Source organism: Melanaphis sacchari, unplaced genomic scaffold, assembly GCF_002803265.2.
Source record: "Melanaphis sacchari strain LSU unplaced genomic scaffold, SCAv2.0 Contig0_pilon_pilon, whole genome shotgun sequence".
Classification (NCBI taxonomy): domain Eukaryota; kingdom Metazoa; phylum Arthropoda; class Insecta; order Hemiptera; family Aphididae; genus Melanaphis; species Melanaphis sacchari.
The window spans coordinates 20,748,711-20,774,395 of record NW_020270366.1 but is presented as its reverse complement, the minus strand read 5'-3'; the positions used below and the strand labels follow the sequence as shown (position 1 = coordinate 20,774,395).

Here is a 25,685-nt window from a genome sequence, read left to right as displayed (position 1 = left end):
TGCCATAAATAGGTAATTTTTCGTTAAAATTTTCTATCTTAAGAATAAACAAATATAATAGTGTAGTATGTTTAGTTGTCAGTGTTATTACCAAAACTATAGGAGACTTAATACTTTCAATAATTTGCAAGTCTGTAAAATCTGTTAAAATTTATGATATGCAATAATAAAAATTTGGGGTATTTAAATTACCGCAACTATATATAACATCAAAAAAATGTTAATAATTGTTGAATACTTGCTACCATATTCACGGGGAAATTATTACTAGAAAATTCTGAAGTAAATATAGGAGTGGAATGCGCTCTCTTTGATGAATCATCGACTCAAACAAATTTTACTTGGTACTCATCTATAATTATAATAAAATTCGATTCCCGACATGAAAAACTACAAAGTTTATTGAAGTAAATTATAATTTACAATATTATATCGTTGATAAATTAAAACAAATTCTTTGTAATTATTAAATATCATAAATATCGAAACATAAAGTAAGAGAATTATTGAATATTTACAAAAAAATATTCAATTAAATACACTAGAATTGAATATGGTATGATAGTAACCTCCAAGGCTCCAACTTTGAATTAAAATGTCAAGTGTAAATACTAAAAAATACAAATTATAAACATCAAAATAATAAATAACCCAACCATAAATAAATTATAAAATTAAATATCAAAACCATATGTCAACATAAATATACAGTGAATGAAAATAACTTTAACGTTAAAAAATATATGTAATCGAGATATTTAGAAAAACATATTTATTGGTATAGGTTATGTTGATATTTATAAATTTCAATATTAATATCGTGTAATTTTGAATTCGAAACTTGAATTATTGTTCATAAATCTTTAAATTTAAAATTAATATACTTCAATTTTATGTTATAGATTAAGGCACTATAATTATTTAAAATATAACTATAAAAATTAAACGATCCGATTAGAAATTTCAATACATTTCATACAATTTTTTAATTAGTGCATATCTATAATAATATGTTTATTATGTTTTTAAATATTATTAATCGTTATTTTTTTTTTTTTTACATTTTTTCAGCAAATTCTAAAGTTTTCTCTTTACAGAATTTCTGTGATAAATTTCCAGTCAATACAATAAATAGGTAACGACGTACTGTCATGGTCAAACACTCCTTCTATTCGAAAAATTGATAACAGACCAAACAAAAAGAACACTTATCCTTGTAAAACCAAATATAAATTCCTCGTGCCACCAATAGAATCTAAAATGAGTTAAATAAGCATAGTACGTATTTATTACACTTTAATTACCTGCTATACATACATCTATCTAACAACGTAGACGCTGTGAAAATTTCAATTTATGAACGACGAAAAAAAATCGCTATATTATACTATCTAAGTATAGAAAATGACGTAATTTTTCCATTAAATTGTTCTTGGTTAAAAAATTCAAATCAGCTCTTACTCTATTAATTATATATATACCGGGTGATCCGTTCAACGTAAGACACTCGTAATTTCAAAAATTATTAATGTTTTTAAAATCATATTTCATTTTATTTAAAGTTGTTACAAACATACTTTTCCAAAAAAATTATTATTTTTTAAATTTTTATAACTATTTGACACATAAAATAGAATTTTGGACGAATGGCTTATGAGTATTTATGTGTGTTTATAGTTTATATGAAAAAAGTGAAGTAGTACAAAGGTATCCCGAAAAATATTGTGCCACTGCTTTAAATATTTAGAACTTGAAAGCCAAAACTAATTAATGAATTATCTAAAATCTGCATCAAACACTCTGCTTCGGAATAATAAATTCAAAATTATATGTTACCATTCAAAATAGTAAAAATCTTGAAAAAAATACAATTTAAATAATAATGTATAATTTTTTTTTATAATTCACAAAATAAAGTTTTGTAACAACATAAATTATATTAAAGAATTTTTTTTCAAAAACATGAAAAATTTAGCATTTTCTAAGACAATAAATGTTGCATTAAATGGGTTACTCTGTACATTAAATATATGTGTATAAACACTACAACACTGAACTATAACAGACACTGATAATATTTTCCACGTTCTGTTACATTTAAAGAATAAAAAACAAAATTTGAATTATTAGGTTTTAATTATATACCGGGTAGTATTTAATGGTGAATGTTAGAATAAAATCGGCAATTATTTTAATTGATAAAATATACATCATGGCGAAAAAAGGCAATAATATATAAAATATATAGATTATGAAAATAACTCAAAGTTAAATTTATTTTATTTTTTTATAAAGTTAATATGTATTTTGAATACATGAATAAAGTTTAAAATTAATTTTATAAATATAATTTGCCTAGCTTAATTTTAATTAAGTTCATTTTCAAATTTCAAACAACAAAAAATGTTCATAAATAGTAAATTAAAATAAGCAGTGGTGGATTTAACGGCCATTAGTTAACAAATTCCGACGTGGCCATTGTTTTATTCTGAAGTCCATTTAAATTATAGCGAAAAAGTTTTTTAAACTTGTAAAATTTGTCACGACTCACGGATAAATCTAACACATGGCCCTTTTTATAGTTATACTGATTATCGTTTTAATCTTAAATCAACTACTTAAAATTTTAATAAATAATAACCATATAGAGAATAGTTCAATATAATGAAATTGGATAGAAACAATGATGAAAAATTAAATACTTTTCTAAAAACCACGAAAATTCAAAATTAAGTAAACTTATATATACGCAGCTATGTAATTTTTCTAATTAAGAACAATTATCTCAGGCCTTCATCTAACAAAAAATCACCATAAATTATAATTGGATTACATTTATAAAAGTTATAAATCCTTATGTGAATTTTAAAAAATAATATTGTACAGTTATAATAATAGGTACGCTATATCATTAGTAGTATGATATATTTGTCTTTATTGTTCTGTAACATTACTTACATAAAATATTAAAACCCATGATAAAAGTAAGTATAAATGCAATTTGGATCTCAAATAACTATACTAAGCTATTTATAAATACATTTAAGTTTTTTATCAGTTATCCTTATCTCACATTACCTATTACGTCAAACATTTCGTAGTTTTTCAATTGTTAATTAGAATAAGATATCTGAGTTATCTCAGTTTGGAAACACTTAAAAAGACATGTAATTTCATACCAAAAATTAATATGGTGATTATAGTTATCATTTCCACAGGTACTGTACTTAATAATTATATGATATTAAATATTTTTAGGTACTACTTACACCATTAAAACTTAGCCACCAAAATTGAATACCGTCGATAATAATTTTTTGTCATTTACGATGAGTGAAGAGGTACTTACATTCGTAATTACTTTTGTAATTCGTCGACTGAAAATAATGTGTTCTATACAATGATTATTCAATCAACTAATTGACGGTACTTAATATAAACAACATTTTAAATCTAAATGTAATTATCTAAATTAACTTAAATTTGTACATATTAAACAATATCCGTACAATAATGTATTGTATTATTTATTAATTGCATATTGGTGTGCGTATAATTGTATGCCACGCGGTCATAAAAGCTCACAAACTATCGTTGAGTAATATCATGGTTAAATCGGCCAAATCTTCAAATTAAATGATTATATTATAATATTATAATATTTATAAATGAATAATACTTATTTTATACAATATTAGTATATTACTATACTATATATTTTATGAAACACATATTTTATAAATTAAAATATAAATATAAATATAATGATAGTTGATTTTACCATGTTTCGACAAATATTATCTATTGCATGACGTACTATGCTTGCGTACTAAAATCATGTAATAAAGAAATTATTTCCGCGTGTGCGCGCACGAGTAACATTAATATTCCATAATTATCTACCAACAACTCAAATAGTGTGTAGATACCTTTATGCGCTATATGTTTTTCGGTTTACATTTTTCGTGATTTTTTTTCTACGTAATTTTAAGTCTTATTACTACAATACATCTGCAGTTTTGTAAAAAATGAAATCATATTCTCTCGTATACAATTTTTCTATTTTTTAAAATAACAATACATACATTTTTTATTTTTTATTCCTAAGAAAACATATTTATTTATTTTTTTTTTTTTTGAAAATTTTGACACAGAGAAATCAAATATCAAATAAGTAAATCATTATTTAAATTCAATAAAAATTTAATTGAGTAGAACAGTAAACCGTGCACAACTTTGGCGTACTACTCCTCACACTCACCTGTAAATTTAAATTTTTTATAACTCACAAATTACTTGCTGCTGGTTTGAAATTCAAATTTTTTACATTTAAATCTTCATAAAAATACTCTATTCCGAAATATATGAAATTTAAAATAATAGGTATAAGTTCTCATTTAAATAAATAAAGAACATAAAAGACGATCACCATAAAAAATGTTGTAATGACTTAAAATTATGTAAGAAAAAAATGGTTTTCAAAAACTTATAAATTAACCGAGAAAATTACTATTAAGTGTTAAAATATAATCTAACCTTGTGTTATTATTTTAAGCAACGGCTAATACGACTCTGACGCAGCCGCAGAAGATGTGTATAGATATACACTTTATGAGAACAATACGGTTAGAACAAAAAAAATTCTGCGTGCAAGTCATCCCAGTACAATATAAATACGTATCCGCCACTCTCGTGCGTGTTATCCTTTCTTGTATTATATCCTCATAAAATAATATAATTACATTGTTTCCCTCTTACTTTAACCTTCAGGTCGTTATCGTTCATTTATTAGAAAATTAATATTTTCGATATTATGCAACGGCAGCCTACTTATGTATGTAACATACAGGGTGATTCACCAAGCACATTAGCCCCTATTTTTTCATTTAATAATTAGATTATTTAAATTTTTAAATGTATTTAAAGACCATATCTTTAAGTTTTTGAAATTATTCGTAATATTTAAAAAGTTTCTTGTGATAACACGAATTTCAAACTTCAAAATGTAGAATTTTTTTTTTTCTATAAATTATTTAGGAGATACTTGTTTTTAAAATGTTAATGTCTGGTATACCTTATTCAAAAGTTTAACAAGTAATTATTAAAATGTTTTAGAATAATAGCTTTAAAAATGGTTTTTACAAAAATATAAAATAGATGTATTATTGAATCAAGTATTTATTATACTTGGATAATTTTTACAAATTTTAAATGTTCATAGATAAAAAAAATAAAAGATGTTAACATTTAAGTTTTTTTTAATAGTTTTATTTTTGCAAATAAAAATGAGACATAAGAGAGTTTAAGATCTTTTCCTGAAAAAAAGCTATACCAAGTTCCTTTATATTATCAAGTCTTTATGTGCTAATTTGAAAACTGGGAGGTCAACGCATACCCAAGCGCTCCATTCCTCTCAAATACTCCTATGCTTATTTTATTAGTTGAAAAAAACCTAAAATCTTAAACAAATTATTAAATGCAAAATTACTGCTATGTTGTTTTTAAAAAAAAATTACTGTTTCAGATTAGCTATAACTAGCATTATCCCAAATCATTTTTACCACAATTTAATTAACAACAGCTAAAACCAAAACTAAAAACAAATTTTTTGGAAAGACTAATTTTTTTTTTTAATATAGTTACTGGACACTCAAAATTTGATAGTTAATCATCAATATTAATTAACCTTAGCTACAATGTTATGAGCCACTTTCTCCAAATTTAAATATAATAGAGTAAATACTCGTACATTTTTACAAACCTACCGTAAATATTTCTTATTTAAATCCATTGTATCTTTTATAATTATCGCTCAAACGCATTGACATTTTTACACGAGTGAAATAACAATTCGTCTAAACAAACATATATGACATAATTTTAGAGTGAATTTTAATTTTCTATTTTATGTATGCATATATAGTTTGCGTAATTATTAACTTTGAAAATAAATTTAAGTCAAAAATAAAGATCAATATATTCGTATATCTATCTTTATATGTGTGTTATAAAAATTGCCTAAATCTATTAAATTATTTAAAATACTTATTATTTAAAAGCGTGTAAAAATAAGATATTTAACTATTGATTCTAAAAACAATATTTATTTTACACAGTTATCTAGTTTTAATAGTTAATAATATTCTTATTAATTATTAAAATTAGATTATAAATAATAATGAATTTATCTGTTTTATAGTTATTTTTATAATTACGTGATTTCATAATAACAACTTCTTTTGAATATTGCATTTTACTATAATTAAACCAATCTTCAGTTATCAAAGTCGGTTAACGTATTTTTCTTAAGTACTTGTATATTAAGTATACTCAATACACATAATAAAAATAATACAATCGAGAAATTAATAAACGTAAAGTTTCAAATTGTAGATATTGATAATATGAGTGTTTATTTAATAATAATTTTTACTTAGATTATTATACTATAAACTTACAGACACAGTTTAAAGAAAAAAGTTTAGCGTAGATACTTAAAAATGAATCAAAATATAAACAGCTGATATAACTTTCACAAGCAAAAATTAATCATTTATTATTTTGTAAACAAGAAATTGTGTAATGCAATATTAAAAAAAAATAATAATAATTGTATAGTGTATAAGTATTTACTCCGAAAATTTTGGTTTTTGATAATTGTGATATTTCAACCAAGGACATAAAATAAGTTTATCATTGTTCAAACAATAATAATAATAACGCTCAAAACCTTAAAAAAAATTATATGAAATAGTAAACACTTTGGAACACTTTTATTATAGTAGTATGTAAATAAAAAATTAAAATGACAAAAATTAAATTAAAATGTTCGTTATCATAATTACACATTATATCCTTATTTGCAGCTGGTATATAAGTATTTCTAGCTGTATACATAGAGTAAAACATTCAAAGCATAATATGATATTTTATAAATTACATATTGGCTATGTGTGTATTTTTAGACCTAGAAAATGATTATAAAATATAAACGATATTTAGATAAAAATAACATTTTCACCGGAAAGAAATCCATTATTTAATATTATATTTTTATTTATCTGCCCTGCAGGTTATTTGTAGCAACGACGATCAATACAATAATGTATATAAAATAATATAATATAATGTATATTAAATAGACATTTACATGAATGCTCCTAAATTACTTAATGGTTTTTTACACTGTTATTATTGATTATTGCATATGTATAACAACTGATAATAATATGTGATAATAAAATAATTTCCTTATGTAACGATGTAGGTCGTTTAGATGATTTTTTGTTTAAAGCAGATAGGAAGGTAAATAGGAGAACAATATAAACCACAGTGCCAAAACATAGAGGAAATGGATTGCTAAAGTTTAAGTGGTTACAATAGGTTAAAGTTCTTCTTTGCCATACATCGAAACGTAACATTTTATTTCGAACTTCACGTACAGACATACTCGGAAAATATTAGACAAAATAAACAATAAATACTGCGAATACATTCGGGATAGAAATAACTCCGGTAAACACGTAAATTTATTTAAAACTTATTATGAAATAACAATTACGCAAATGAGCGAATTACAGTCATGACCATTTAATAGTAATCAGATATAATTTTGATGGTATAATATTATAAATTGTATAGTTTATAACGAAAAGCTTCGATTTATAATAATTTATAAGGCATCGAATGCAGTTACAATGATAATTATCACTGTAATACAAATCATGTAACAATAATAATATTATATTTTTATTAATTATACTATAATGTCCTCCGAACGAATATGAATGTGATGAGTAAACGCTTCGTGTTCTTGGACTGAATTACTGTAAGACCTATCGCGCCGTGAACACAATATTATTATACAATGAGTTCCGAAAAAAAAACCTATCCTTGAAAAGGGTTTGATAAAAACCTACAAATCTCGATATTTACACATTACACCCAATGGCCAATTCACAGTATGATAATATTAAACAATACGCGTGGACAGAACAATTGCATTTTTGTCATTGATTAAAATACACGAGAACGGCAAGGATTGAAACCGCAATTTCGTTGTCAACGAAATAATGATAATATACCTATACATGTACTTTCTAAATATTTTTGAAAGCGGGAAAATTTATTTTTATTTTATCATATTTATAAAATTATATCTACTTAAATTAATGACTAATCTAATAATAAAAATACATTTATACAAAACTAAAATATTTAAATATCCATAAAAATATACGAAACCCTAAATATAATATGCGAAATACAATTTTTATGTGTCAAGTTATTGAAGGCAATGAGATTTATTTTTAGTATAAATAAGCTATTTTTTTTTTTTTTTATCAAACAAGAAAAGATGCATAAGCATATAAACATATAAACTATTAATTTAATCAGTAATGTTTATCTCGTACGTATATTATGCCATACAATTCTAACTTCAAAGATATTAAAAGCAAAATGGAATCCAATCACAGTTTAAGTAATGGAATAGGTAAAATGCAGTCTTTAATATTCAGTTATTTTTAAATAATTAGTATTTATTATTTATTTAAAATAATATACAATTTTTTTTTTTTTTTTGAGAAAATAAATAAATTTCTACATTTTTTGATAAACTGTGATTATTATTATCATTACATCGTTTTGCTTACAAAAAAAAAATGTAAAACTAGATAATTCTTCAACCGATCCACTTAATATAAATAGCACACGTAATCATTGATAAATTTAAACCTTAATTCCTGATCAAAGACGCATATGCTTTTAAAATCGATTTGCCTAATTTATTTAATTTTGAAGAAATAAATTTTAAAATTTGGAAAATTTGGGAAATTTATATTAATTGTTAACCCATTTGACCAAACTGACTTTTAAAATAAATTTACTGTCTTCTATTATATGGTTAGGGGCACACCTTAATCTAGCTCCACCAGTGGTATATACCTACATAATGCATATGTTACAATAACCACAATTTAGTATAATTTAGTCTCAAATCTCAAACCTTTGTTATGCAACCCAAGCTCACATTTTCCATTTAAACATCTATACATTATATTATACATCATATACTGCTATCATATAATGCTGTTATTGAATAGGTGTAATTTAAAGTATGCAAAAAGGCATGTGAATTAATATAATATTACTCTCCGGCTAATGATGGTCGGTCGCGCCTTCGTCGTCATCATACACCAGATAATGTTTAATATAGGGTGATTTGTCATGTATGCTCACGATCTTTTTATTTTTCAATAATATAGTTATTTGTTCAAAATCTAATTTTAAGAATTTTTTTTTTTTTTTTAATTATAAATGTAAATTATTATAATACATTAAAATTTAAAAAAAAAATTATCCGTTTAATAATTCACAATAAATAAAAAAGGTTTGTTATTTGAAAATAAGAAGTTTGTATTACTATAGAAAATTCTTTAAATAATATTAAAAATTTATTTTTAACTTTTAAGTATACCTATATGAAAATTCCAGAAATCATAATTGAAATAAATTCATATTAAACTAAAAAATGAGGGTGCAGCATACTTGGTGATCCACCCTGTATATATACGTACATAGACACGTTATATACACTCATGTATATACCATAATATAATAATATGTGCGATTGAACATATTAAGTATCGCATAATGGAACTTATGAAAGAATCCGGTTTTTGGCATGCACGCCAAGTATAGAGTGGCTCGCGCAAGCAGTCTTGAACGACTTATGGGTGGCAAAACGGCCTTCGATAATTCGACTATACACACTCAAACACGCGCGCGCGCATAATATATATTTAATACATACATATATAAATAGAGAGAGTGCGTGCATCCGTGTAAGCTTGTGTGTAAGTGCGTCAAGAGGACATAGAATAAGAGACAGACAGACGGACAGACAGACAAGCAGAGAGAGAGAGAGAGAGAGAGAGAGCGAGAGAGAGCAATGTTTATAAATAAAGAAAACAGAGTTCTTGATATGTTATTTGTCGACGGATCCTGGCGAACATTGAACCTGTCATAGATACCATAATATGCAGGTAATATAATACTATATACATAATATAGCGCTTATATTATGTTAAGGCACATGACTATAATACATCAGATGCATATAGAGACAATACAACCATGAATATGTTATTATTAATTATTGTTATTTTTTAACTGTATAGGTAATTGCTGTATGTTTATGAAATTCGTACGTTATTAATCTATCGTATGGATTTTTCCCGCATCAAACCTTTTGAACTCCAACTAACCGATAGAGAATGATTTTTTGTGCAATGTTGTCATTACGTTTGTTTGCTCTTATTACAATAAATTATAATATCATAACATTTGTATGTATTAAATTAATTTAAAAGTAAAGAGCACTAAAAGTCATGAGATCTAGTGTCGCATTTATTCATTATAATATTAAATATATAATTAAATAATAATTTGAAAAGAAGAAGTGTATTTCAAGTTATTAATTTTACTGAGACATTTGGTATTTTTCTATTTTTTAATTATTATTATTATGAAATAATAGGAAATTACTAAAAAATATTTTATTTATTTAATTTTTTTTTTTTTTTTACTAATAGAATACCTATAGTGTATAAAATCAAATTTATAAGATTTTGACTATAATAATAATAATAGTTAACAATGCTACTGTCATATAAAAAAACACAGTATTTTGATATGTATCAAATTAAAACATATAAAATTTCCTACAAAATATACTATAATTATAATAAATATACCTCTAATTATAAGGAAATAAACCATAAGTTCGAGTCAGAATATCAAATATAATAAGCCCAAACGAAAACGTTACATTTAAAACCTAGCGAAATCATATATAAAAAATTAAATTTTCCTAAGTCGTGAATGTATCTATATATATAAATGGTTGTTAAAATCTACATCTAACAAAGCTAACAATGAACTCATTTTCTGCGCTAATTATCGCGTCTTAATATTAATGTATATTGTGTAAATTATGAGTAGATAGTAGATACTATTACTACTATTATAGGTATAGGTTGGTGATTAACAAATTCTAGGTTCAGGAGTAACAACACTAATAAAACGTTAAAATATGCGCTTACATAGGCTATACTTTAAAAATGCATTGTATTATTTACAGTACATATTATATATTGTGCATTAAAAATAAAGAAATAAAAACAATAATTGTTTAAGACGCTCTTATTGTCAAAAATTTAGAAAATATTTGTAAAAATACAATTTAAACATCATACTAAGAAATCTGTATTATTTGGGTACCAAAATCTTTTATTTTCCCTAGAAACTAGTTGTAATAAGACGTTATAAAATAATAGTTTATTATAACTGAATTGAATAAAGTTTAAAAAAAATTCTTTTACAACATAAACTTAATTTGGCTAATTAGTATTTATAATATACTTACAAAAATTTAAGTAAGTCAATTTTTTAATTCCTCTTTTTTTAATATAACATTTTCAAGATTTTTCAGCATAAAATCAAAAATGTGGCAAAGTTCATCTCAAGTAAATTTGATACCAAATTTTTTTCGCTTGGTAATATAAATCGATACGTTAAAAATAGAACACATCTATAATAGTTCTATGTTGCGCGTGTATTAGACAAAAACAAAAAAATCATCGCTTCCAATTCGCTTAACGTAACAAATTCTTCAAGATATGCTAAAAAATTCAAAGTGCTGAATAAACTGTGTTCTTTAAACGTATTTATATAATCCGGTTTCACACAGATATGTTGTTGCATAAAGAAGAAGTGCTAAGATAGCTTTTTTGGCCAGAAATTGATATTTGTTAGTAATACTGCTACTGCATCAAAAATCTGTTAATGATGCTTTATCAAATAAAGTTTTTAAATATGAATCGGTGGTCATTTCAATAAATTCTTCATTCTCCATTATAGATAAATCTTCGGGCTTATCGTTGATTAAAAACGGATTTTTAACCCAATTATATCATTGGATAAATTCTATATCTTTACTTTCTGGAAAATATTTTTCTAATGACGATAGTATTTTATTTAAATGTTGATCAATTTCGCCATATATTTCATAAAATTCTTCAATATTACCATCAATTGATTCTGAATATTCCTTTAATAAAGGAAAACTATCAATTTTATGTTGAGAAAAACACAGCGCCAAAATTTAATTTTTTTTTTTAAAAGCTCGGATGTTGTCATTTTCCGTGAAAAATGTGGTCATTTTACCTTTTATTGATAAATTCACTTCATTTAATTTTGTGAAAATATCAGCCAAGTAACTAAGAAATATAATAATTTGAATTTAATTAATACAGATGCCCAGGGTGCCACGAAGCCCCTAGGACCTAGACTACTCTCGCGGAGTACAATTTGAGAACCGCTGGTGTTTACAATATAAGTTCAATAATAATTATTGCATAACACATTTAATTCTATATATCTTGGGATAATTAAAACTTACTAAAAGATCGGTAAACAAGTGAATCGTGTAATAAAATGGATGCAATTAAATTAAAAGTCAATAATAATCCGAACAAAGTATTAAATTAAGCTGCCATTCACAATAAAATTGAAATTGAAATACTTAGTGCCATCAAAAAGTATAAGTTTTATAAATGTATAAAAGAAAAAAGAATATGTATTATGTATTTATGTAATACAATTAATATTATAATATATACATTATATGAATAATGAATGGAATCTATTACAGCTAAATTTTTATTAATTATTATTGTCACGAAAAATACAATTTTTTACAATAGTTAATTAATTTAATTCTTATACCTTGCTTAGTTGTTTAATATTATAATCATAAAGCACAAGAATAAGTAGGTAAATAATGTAATAAATGTTATATTGCCCTTGCATTAAAACCACAAATATAACTACAACGCAAATTGAATTACCAATAATAAACTAAACCATCATTTTCATGTATGTACTTATACAAGATTTCTCATAAGTTTACCTACGCACAAAATAACTATAGTATTGAATAATATTATCATAATCAAACAATGGATTTTAATAACTAATAAAAAAAGTTACAACGGTAAACGTTTATTAAAAATAAAACATTAAATTAAAGTTATTTATTTATTTGATTAATGACTACATCGTGAAAACAACTTCAACATAATTAATATTAGTATAGTTATACGCATTCACTTGGATAAATTATGTAATAATTAATTAAAGAAGAATTAAAGGACTTAGATTTCTAAAAATATAATAAAGTTTAAAAAAATACCCATATAATCAAAATTGGTAAAAAAAAAGTATAATTTTACTTCTAAGAGAATAATACTATCTAGTTATTACGCGTAAACTTATACTTATTATTTATTGAACATATTATTTCAATTAGGAATAAAGTCTGGCATATTGTAACATGGTTTTATAATTCATTGTCAAATTAAATAATTAATTATGAAAATATAACTTTAACTGTATACACTGCTTTATTAGATTTAATTATGAAACCAAATTACAGTTTGTTAGTGTTTAAATAATACAATAATAAATTAATGTAAATTAATCACCTATATTAATGACTTACTATTGATCGTTGTTAAACACTTTACTTAGGGTTATATACGATAAAATACTCTTTAGCTTTTAATGATATTGCATATAACGTCTAACTAATAGGTACACATAACACATATACATAATACTAAAGTAGAAATTGATTTTACACTTATTGTGCATTTGTGTAAGAAAATATATAACTTTCCCCTAAATATAGCACAAACTATTAGATATAATATGGTTATTAAGAAAACAAATATTTATATAAGTAGTTTAGCAATATAAAGTATCACACACTCTTCGGTATAAAATTTAATGAGATTAAAAATGATATCGTCTGCAGGATGTTCTTGGTATATCGTGCTCATACAATTTGAATAAATCCAGAATAATCCATTTAACGCAAGACAATCATTATTTCAAAAAACACAAACGTTTTTTGAAAATATTTCTTTTTCATACTTTTAAGCCCGTTACAAAATAAGAATTCTTATCTCTATCATTTTTTTTAAATCTTTTGCTCATTTAATGATAACTATACATTTTAAATTTCATAACCCGAAACGTAATATTATTCAAACAACGATAAAAAATAAACTTTTTTTAGAAAAATGTAATTTTTTAATAACTTAAAATTGTATTCAAAATTTTAATAGTTCTAAAAATAAAGAGAATTACTTAAAATAAATTACTCGGTATAATGAAACGTAAAAATACAGTGTATAGTATTAATATTTTATAAATTATAATATAGTATTTAATATTGTATTGTAGATTATACATGTAGTTCAAGATATGCTCATAAATGGTTTAAATATATGATATACGTATTGTAGTCATATGCCGGTTTATGTCCAAACTATAAATGGAGATACACATGTATTATATTATATTATATTATATCTTTATGTTTATTTAAATACTACACGACACATAATGGTGTTCACTAAAAAATTGTTTATAATATTATTAAATTAACACATAATATTATTATATATGTACGGTAATTTTGGGTTAAGATTTCGTTGCACTCTTCATTGTTTTTCTACGCAGTTATCGTTTCGTTACAATATAACGTTTATGTTTCATTCATTTTGAAATGAAATAATACATTTTTATTTTGTATTTTTTAAATCTAAGGTCATTTTTTCATTTTTAAAACATTTTAAGATTTTTTAGACTTTAATATAATAAAAATGTTGTATTTAATATTATTTATTATTGAACGATCGTGTTTATTCGAACGCATCCCATACGACATCAAAACCAATATAACGAGTGGCGATAGTAATGCACATTTAGATTCGCTATAATTCTCCGTTCATCAATACGTAATCTGTCTAGAAACTGTAAAAACTGAAATCGATTTCAATGCATGTTCACTATATTTTTTCAGATTAAAAGTACACATTGAAGATTTGAGATTGTGCATTTCTGGCATTTTCTGCAGAACTTTTTTTAAATTTAAAGTTAAAAATATTTTTTGTCTACAACATTGTGTTTTAAATAAAAAATATATTAAGTGCATTACTTCAAATTTTAAAAGCGTAAAACCACTTTGAGAATTATTTTCTCAGCTCTAGATATAAATTATGCTATTATATTTGCAGCTGTTACTGTTATTAAAACTGCACGTGTGGTTTAAAAATTGTTAGTATACCATACTAATTCGACTACATACTCATATATTGTATCAGCTACTAGAGACTATTTATTATTATTAAAATCTATAGGTTCTATAATACGTATATAAGTTAGTTTAGTTATGTGGTTATTATACTATAGGTATGCATAAAACAAATTACTAGTCATTTTAGAATATTACTTTAAACGGTGGCGGCAATATATAATGCGCAAGTATTATAAGTAAAAATTTATCATGCACAGTTTTTAAGCTGCACAGAGCGAATGGTTTTACTAGTTGAATTTGTCGTGGAAATCAATGAGTGGAGCTTTTTCGTGGAAACAGGATGTAGTCCCATACATAATATGTAACAACATAACAATCTCGAAACAGTTTTACCACTCAAAATTAACTCATTTTGTTATACCTGTGCTAATGAACAATTAGTACAATTAATGAAGTATCTCTCATCTCCTCTCAAAATACAATTATGACATTTTATTCTATTCATTTCAATCGTAATTGCATGATGTTTACAGAGTATTTGGGTTTTAAAATGACCTGTGGATATGAGATTAAAAGGGTCATATAGTTTATCGTCTCATCAAAAGTCAATATAGATTTTTTACCCTAATTATTTTTACCCATCTACTGAATACAATTTTTAATTTAATAATTTCATCTAAGAACAAAATTATATAGTTAAATTTTGTAATAAAGTATAAATAATTAAATTAATTGAGACGCTAAAAAATATTTTTAAGTTGAAGCATCTTTATTATTGCTGAATCGGCATGGATGGAAATATAAATGCGGATAATATTTATATATCTCTTTACTAAAAAAATAATTTTAGTTTTTTTTTTCCTGTGTTTTATAATAAATTGCTATTAATAATATAAAATTAATAAATGATAATTTAAAAAGAATATATGACTATTTTCTAAGTGCTTTTGGTAGCAATACTACATTTCGCCACTTGTCTCTATCGACTCTATCCTAAACTACACTCTCCAGTTTTCAACTCCTATAATTTTTGGATCTTCAACCACACGTCAAGCTGATTAACCACCATCCCTGGATCTTAAGTTAGGGTTAGATCTTGGTCTACCTACTGATTCCCATTCCAATACTATTTTAACTGTTTCATTCTCTTTTTTTCTAATTATGTATCCTAATCATTATATCCTTTGGCTCCTTAAAAAATGTGTTACTAGTTCCATCATATATCATACAGCTCTTTGTATATCTTCTATACCAGTTCTCCGTTATTTCATTGATCATAACCACACATTTTTTTTTATCCACACTTTGTTCCCAAACGTTATCTATTTGATCATAGTTCAGACTTCTTAACGTGAGAAGAGAGAGTCGATTTTATAATAGCCACATACAATCTTATTTTTGTTTTTCTATAAATAATTTTAAATCGTAATAACTTTATAAGTGGATAAAACGCTTTTAGGCTTTATTATCAGTGCCTATTACCAGTTACCAGTTATCTTAAATCTCTCGATGAGTTCCGCTATCTCTGTTTTCTTAGTACTGATTACTAAACCTATTTTCTTCACTACTTCTTCAAACACTTTGACCCCGTTATTTGTATCTTTTAAGCAATTCGTATTATGAATAGCTGTTTAATAGTTGAGCGACCTCTCCGTAAACCACATTGGTAGTAACTCTACTATACCCTAGCAATTCTTAACGTATGGGACAATGCAATATAATAATACTTAAGAGGACCCCTGAGGTCCTAGTACGCATCGTTCAAAAGCGATAAAAAGATGTATTATATGCAGTTCTAAAATAGTAGGAAATTATACCTACTTATATTTAGTTATTTAACTACCATGGACGCATAATAAAACAATATGAATAAGAAAATTAAAGTAAAAATAATTTTATACTTACAAATATTTTTATATTTATATGAACCACCCCTTACGCACATACACACACAAACAATTGCATAAAGCACTGACCCTAGGTTTATATTATAAATATCTATGCCAAACAAAAACTCATTAACTAATATTAAGTGTAAAAATATTTTTTATTTTTTTATTTTTTTACCTTTATTGTATAACTAAGTAAAATGTAGTTAATACCTATTAACCTATTACCTACCTACTTAAAATTTGAAATGCCACTGAATTGCTTTAGTGATACAAAATTTGGTTGATTATTGATTAACAATTTAATATTATATACTGTATACATACAAATAATGAGTAAATTTATCATATAATTCAGAAAGTACCTTCTCCTATGCATTTTACTCCGTTTTCATGATTAATAATCGATCCACCGGCGACCGCATCGTATATACTCCGAAATATATTCTCTACGCGATTTGACCATGTATAATATACATAATATATATTAAGTATACAGGTATAACATATTCGATGTTGAAAGGTATATGTAATTGGTAGTTATATTTAATAATATGCAGACTAGTGTAAGTTATAGGTACATATTAATTATACGTATATGTGTGTGTGTGGGAGTGGGAGCATTACTGAAGAGCAGGTATTAAAATCAAATAGCTGAAATTATGATAGGTTTTAAATGTATATTATATAACATTATATAATACTAGATACACGTTTGTTCATTACAAAGAGTTTAAAATAATAATATACTTGAATCATTTTATTTAGACATTGCCATTGGTCTGGTGATTTTTTTTAGTACAAAAGGGAAGTCATTAAAATTTCTTAGATTATAATTTTAAATAAATAGCAACTTTACGGCTATATATTATAATACGCACGTCTCATCAGCCGTCGTCACTCACCACTATAGAAATTTTAACATACATCAATATATATAAAGAGTTGCTAAAAAATAAAACTCACTTATTATTAACCGTCTGCTGCTGGCTGTGTACCGCGAAGTTCGATGGTAGAAGCTTTCATGTATGTATTGTGATATTGTCAAGCCGAATCAAAGTTGTGAAACGGATCATATTATGAAACATTACTGCGTATAATAATTGATCCGCCGTGTTTCCGTCACGACGAAATCAATACAAGTTCGCACACGACCACACGGCAATAAAAGATAATAGTATTATCGTCCGGAAAAGCACGTCGGAACTCGTATGCTGTGCACAATATATTATTATCTGTTTCGCGAACGAGTGTTACAGCACAGCAGCTGCCGGACGTCAATTATAATACAGATCTACGCGGCGTACGTCTGAGATTTCCGATATTCAATCGATATAATATATTTTGTTGTAAACGTGGGCTGCAGGTGATGGTTACGACAAGACGGCAAGATTCAGGCGCGACACTTGAGTGGGAAATTTTCGTTAAATGAAAACCAATTGGCGAATAATTATAATAAGGAATAATTTAAACAGTCTTCGTCTAAGTATTTATGTATAGATAGGTAGCAATAAATAATAATGATATTATATTGTATAGGCGTCGAAGCGGTCAACACCTGCAACAGAACCATGACCTTTTGTCGTCACCAATTGACTCTAATTCATAGGTCCGTCCGTCGTTAATTGTTCACTAAATTTTATAACCTGAATAGAGATGCATTATACATAGACGCACGAAACGTCTGCAGCGTCAGTTAAAATGATTGGCATTCATTATATTATACGTTTATTTAATTTTTTTTAATATTTTAACGCGAGCGTGCATTGTAGAGAAATTATCTTTTTGCGTGTGCGCTCAAAATTATATTTTGTCTGTGGCCTAAGAAAAACAAAATTTATAACGTGCATATCGAAGATTAAATGACGACAATTTTATTATTCTTGCAATGAACAAGATTATAACACAGATAAATTTACCCTCTTTATTTTTTGCAATAATGTGCAGTTTTTCAAAAGCTGATTTTTAATATGTTTAAATATACTTAAAAACCATATTTCAAGTTTTTTAGATTTGTATTACTAAAAGAGTTTCTTGTAGAAATGAAAAGTTTCATTTTTTTACAGTAAAGTATTTAGTGAACATTTTTTTTTTTTAATTTGATCATCAATATTAAAATTCGATTGAGCAGTTTCTGTGATATTTTACTTAGAACACTATGAATAATAGCCAATAAGTGCTTAATAATGGACTTATAAAAAATGGGAACTATAGGAATTTTAATGTTTTAGTAATTTGTATAAATCTATCGATGTTTATAATTTTTTTTAAGTGACCCAAATATAATAAACACTAAATCAAATGTTATATTTATATATATATATATATTGTACTTTTATTAAATTATTTTTAAAGACTGTTATTTTAAATAAAATAATATTACATTTTATTTTATGTTTTTTTAAGCCACTTTTGAGGACTAATATTCTTAAAATAAATATCTTAATAACTAAAAATTATTCATTCGAGTTTTTAATTTTAATAGATCAAATTAAAAAAAGAAATGTTCACTAAACACTTAACTGTAAAAAAGTGACACAAAACTATTCAAAACAATTTTCAAAAACTATCTACGGTAAATAATTTGCTGTAAAAAAAAGGTTTTAATTTTAGAAAACAGAATATAACCATGAAATAGGTATATTTAAAAATTTCAAAACTCAAAATTCGAATTATCATTATTAATGGAAAAAATGGAGGTGAACTTGCTTAGTAAACACTATGTATACATCGATATACATTATTGTTTGTTATTATCGTAAATAATATTAAGCTAATGTTGTGATAACTAATCGATTCAATTTAACTGAATAAATCTTTTTTTTTTTAATTCCTTACCTATTATTAAACTTTTTTTTTAATATAAACGATTTTTAAATTAATTTTCAAACAAACTTGTATATAATATAGTTATTTACATAATAGTTTTTGAACATTAATTTATTTTTTAACTTTGTAAATGTTTATACTATAATATGACGGAATCATTTTTTTTATGAACCTTGAACGGCGTAGAACGTAGAAAAAACAGCTATCCTCCGGCAATACTTGATCCGAGTAGTTATTCAGTTCAAATCTAATGATTAGGTATATTTCACAATCATCAATATAATTTAATCCTATAAATTTCAAATAGACAACTTAAATTTTAATATTTATAAAAATATCTAAATTGTATTTTATAAGTCTTATTTTACAGATTTTAAATTTAAATATAACCTATTATTTTTCACATCTTCAAATTAAGAACCTCTTAAAAAATATATTAGAATATACCTATATATATTACCCTACATCAATTAAAAATAATGTGTCTCAAATTTCATCAATGTTTAATGCATTTTAAAGCTTTTATTTACTATGCAACTTAAAAAGTAATAGAAAAATTAAAAACGTTAATATTAATGTCACTACCCAAAATACGAGTAGTATTTTTCAAAAAATAAAATGTACTAAGGCATAATTGCTTCAAATTTGAAAGCACATTCACTCCTACGCGTCCGCTCTGAATCAAAAACTTAGTAGTTTAACTTAAAATATTGTATGAATCACAGTATGTGCCTACAAACAATATTATATAGGTATACATACAATAAACATGTAATATAAAAACCTTGAAAATAAAACGTAAAATATTTTTACAAATATTCTATTATATCGTTAAAATATTAAGTATAATTTATATAATATGCCTATAATAATGGAGATACATTTTTAACAACCAAATTTAATTTATTTTTATCAAAATTATTCATAATACACTAATTGTTAAGTCTTTAATAAGAAGACTGTTTAATATATATAATATTATATGAATGAGAATTAAGATATTTTCACAAATATTTAATCACATTTTCTAACCAAAATAATATTTTTAGCATTAAATATTTGTATCTACTATCTATATATGCATTTTAAAACAAATTAAAATGGGTATATACCTATTTTAATAAATTTTAACTTTAACCTAAACATTATTTTTATCTTTTCATTTAAAAATTAACTTAACATAATATGAATTAATTAAAATATCACGTATGATACAGAACGCCAAAACTGCAGATATTTTTTTTTATATCTTTATTATATTATGGGTAACTTATTCCATATTGGCCTGATCTAAATCTACTAAATTTTTATACTAATTATTTATTTTTAGTATTTTTAAATTACTATGTAATAAATACATTACTTAAAATAATATTTTCTGGATTATAATGTTGAAAGTAAATAACAGAATTATATTCCATTCTTAGTACAAACGATATAATTGTTAACAAAATACATTGGTGCCAAAAAATATTTTTCAATATTTTTCAGTAAAATAGTGGATAACGTAAAATTTATTAATTTTTTAAAATTATTTAGATAAGTTTATTTACATTTATTATAGAGCCAGACGTAACTAAGTTGATAGCAATGAAATGACGTTTAAATAATATATTAAACCGCGATAGATGTTTGATTATTATTATTTTTATACATTAATAATATAAATAAAATTACAAAACATTACTATCGTCAATATATTTTTATTTGAAAAAATTATCTATACATTAAATGCATAATAAGCATATGAACTAAGATTAAATTTAGTCGTAAGGATATAAAAGGAGTTGGTAGAATCGCCTATAACAACACTTTATACATAATATACAAGGTGAGAATTTTAACAGTTTTAACATTAATTTTCTTGAAATAAATAATGAGACTTTTGGAAATATATTTTTTCATAATTTTAAATTTCACTTTTTAGAACTACAATATATAGACAAATTTTAGGTATTGTAGAAAAAAACGATAAATATATTGATCTTAAAATAATGTAGTGTCCAAAAACATTATAAATAGAAAAAAATGATTAAATATTAAGTGTGGTTTATAGTAGAAAATTTGATCTAAATTAAACTTTGGGGGAGTAATTTCAATAAAAAAAGTGGGAAAATAAGAACTTCTCTGAAACTCTGCTTTACGGTAGGTGTGAGCAGATCACTGATGACTATAAAAATACAGTAGGTTTAATAAATTGTTGTCAAAAATATTGCATTTAAAAATAGCATTGTGTGTAGGTACCTATAAAATTTAATAATATACATAAAAGTTAGTTTTGTATTCTCACGAATAATGTTTTTGAACCATAACAAAATAATTAATTCCATTATTCATATAATTATTCATAGTTTATTTAAATATTTAATTTAGTCCAATTTCAACTTAAAATGTATGCTTTTATTTTGTTTTTAATCATTTGAAGGGAAAAATAGTACTATCTTACAATAATAATAATAATATGCAATGTCATAAAATTTTACACTTTCATGTTGAAAGTTTCAACACTCTTAAAAAATATTAATTTGAATTTACAATAAATTATTTATTAAAATAGTCTTAAAATCTTATATAGAACCTTGTATTCGATTTTAAAATCTAAGATATAAAAAGAAAATGTTTATGAATTTCTAACTGCAAAATAATTTTAAAATTTGAGAGATTTTATTAATTTTGTTGAAATTCTTAATTTAAACGTTTATGATAAAATATTATGAGCATAAATTGTTAATATTTTTTAATTTATAAATGAATAATTTATTAGATATCTCTCATTAAATTTTCAAACATTTATACTCAATAAATAATTATTTTATTAATATTTATGGAAAAAAATTCAAAAAGTTAAATTCTATAAACACCTCCAATAAAGTCAAAATACTTATACAAATATATTATGTATAGCAAATAACCATATAAACATTTAATACAAATTCCAAGTATCTAGAATTATTCATTTCCGAGTTACACAAAAAAACAAATCAGTTTTGTAGAACTAGGTTTACATAAAAATTCCCGTTAAAAGCATATATTATATTTATATATATATAAAATCAATAAATTCATTGCTCCACCAAGAACCTAAAATTCGAAGTAATTAATAAAACAATCCATTTTGTTTTTTGTTGTGGGTATTATATTGAATTAAAAATGAATTACCATTTTACCTGCTTAAAATTTTACCAAGTATTAATATAAACATTTTCTAACTGATAATATCTTGTTCTTCTAAACACTTATTTATAGACATATTAAAGTTTTGACTTTATTTAATTATTTTTAGATTTATGTTTAAAACAATTTTTTCCGTGTCAAAAAGCTAAATAATTTAATACAAGGTTACTTATACATTTGTTTAATGGCAATTCAAAAAATATCGAAAATAGTGTCAAAATATATTGCAGTCTAAAATTCGTATAATTTTTAACAACAATATTTCAGGCTTAAAAATTAATCACAAAATTCCTCAAAACTTGTTCTTACTAAAATTAAAAAGAAAGTTGTGTATAAATCTACGTTTATATGTCACATGAGCGCTTAAATTGTATATGTTGTCAAAATTATAAATAATTGTATACGTATAAGCTAACATACCGTCTCCGCTTAGAATCGTTTTTCATCGAATTTTTACAATGAATTTATACATTGAATTCAAAATGAACAAATTCACAATAGTTACCATCTCTGTAACAAAATACACTCGAAACCAATTATACAACAAATTGCTTTCCTGTTTTTTTTTTTTTTAATATAACAAGTACTCAAAAACGGAATATTTTTCTGATAACTTTAATGTATAAAAATTTAATTTCAAACAAATTTTTAATTAATTGTAACTAACGATAGAATTCATATACATATTATAATCTTCTTTTCTTCTTTTTTTTTTTTTATTGCTTTCTTTTACAAATTTAATGATAAGTAATGTTTACAAATGTTTATACAAATGATTTATTTTTTATTTTGTTTATTTTAAGGATACCTCACGTTGTATTATTACATAGTTTAGCTATAACACGATAAATATATATTTTTTGGTTTATCAATAGAAATGTAAACAAACAGCTAGATGCCATGTTGTATTTATCTATATAAGTAATTTCGTTTTTATAGGTGATTTCATCTTTGGCGAAAAAAATTTAAAAATATAACAAATAATCATTTAAGTATTTAAAATTTAGATTAGCTAGATGAGTAGTGTACCAATGTTTTGAGGGTTCTTCTGAGTGTGACTTTACTCCGCTCATATAAATATTAAATATATACTATTACTTATAAATTGTAATTAATTAACTATTTTATAATCAAAAATTTGATATTTATATTAAAAAAAAAATCACATAAATATATTTTGCTTTGTTACATGAAATAAACAATATATAAATCCATTTAAAAAAAAAAATAATTACCATTTTTTTTTTTTTTTTTTTAAGACGTTATTATAGTTATGATTTCGAATGATGTATAAAGATATTTTCAAAAATTCAAATAGTTTTTGAGATAATGGAGATTTAAAGAATCACACAGTATGCGAAAATTAAAATAAATGAAGAGAGTTTTTAAAGTTTCAATACAAGCATAAACGTATAACTATAATACTATTTATATATATATATATATATAAAATCTTTCGATTTAAAACACCGAAAATAATTCACTAAGTATATTATGTTTTAAAGATTTTCAAACAGCAATATAATATAGGTAGGTAATATTTCATATCGAGTCACTCTTTAAAATTTTTTAACAGCAATATTACGATATAATGTGTTTGAAAGTGATGCGTTATTATTTATTATTGTCGAACAACAACTGAGGTTTTTACGCTTTATCCATTCTCTGCAGTGGAGAGTAGACCAACCCAGTCAGATTCGCGATGTTTCGAGACGGCTACCATTACGATGGCCGCGGGGTTCCTATGACTTGTGGCGAGGAGTGCATGAATGAGCGTTAAATATTTTAATCAATATAAAAGCTCTTACAGGAATGCGCGTAAAAGCTCCGTGTATATATAACAATAATTCTTTTATCGTGAATATAAATCGAACACACACGTTAACATATAGGTACATGGGGGGGGGGGGGGTATAAAAGTACTTCAAAAATATTTTGCTTTTGAATAATACATTAAAAATACATGTCTTCATTTATAAAATTATAACTAATAATTTATATAACTTATAAACATAAATTATTAGAAAACATTATTTTCAATGACTTAATCATGTAAAAAAAAAAAACATTTTAAAAAAGATGAAGTTTTTAAATTGACAAGTGTTTTACGTTAAATGAATCACTCGGAGTTAGTTTTAAAAGTAATAAGTTGGTACGAAACTATGAAAGTCAAAAGTCGAAACATACGAGTGTTCGGAACTTTAAGTATAAACGAGGACCGAAATAAAAATAGAGATGTTTAATAAATAAGTGTAATCAATGAAAAATACTCCATACATTAAAAATTACTTCAAAATATTCTGTTTAAAAATATTAACAACTTTTATTATCAAAAATAGAGAAGTATAAAGTTTATACACAATTTTTATCTTCATTATTTTTAATTGTTATATTATTGACATGTTTAGCCGGCCCACACGATCAGTATTTTACTCGGCGAAAATTCATCAATAATTGTGCTTTTTGAGTTTTCGACACATGCACGTCGAACGAAAATTTAATATAGGTTTAATGGAAATATGTACGTACTCATATATATATCGACGTATATACGTAAAATAAATTAATAACCCCGACTGGCCCGACTATTATACTATATGATTATCATTAAATATTAATAACACATC

The 25,685-nt window shown here is 24.2% G+C and overlaps 1 protein-coding gene across 2 annotated transcripts in view; it reads right to left on the bottom strand.

Annotated features, from left to right (window-relative positions):
• Window positions 1–18,348, bottom strand: part of LOC112603797 (calcium release-activated calcium channel protein 1-like) — a 47,675-nt gene extending 29,327 nt beyond the window's left edge. Inside the window, exons 1-2 of one of the 2 annotated variants that reach the window (XM_025352559.1) lie at window positions 18,022–18,348; window positions 17,961–17,962 (exon numbers count right to left, since the gene is read on the bottom strand). The gene's annotated coding sequence lies outside the window, so the exon portion shown is untranslated. The remainder of the gene's footprint in view (window positions 1–17,960; window positions 17,963–18,021) is intronic. The other variant, XM_025352549.1, reaches the window with a different exon arrangement.
• Between the last annotated feature and the right edge of the window lie 7,337 nt (window positions 18,349–25,685).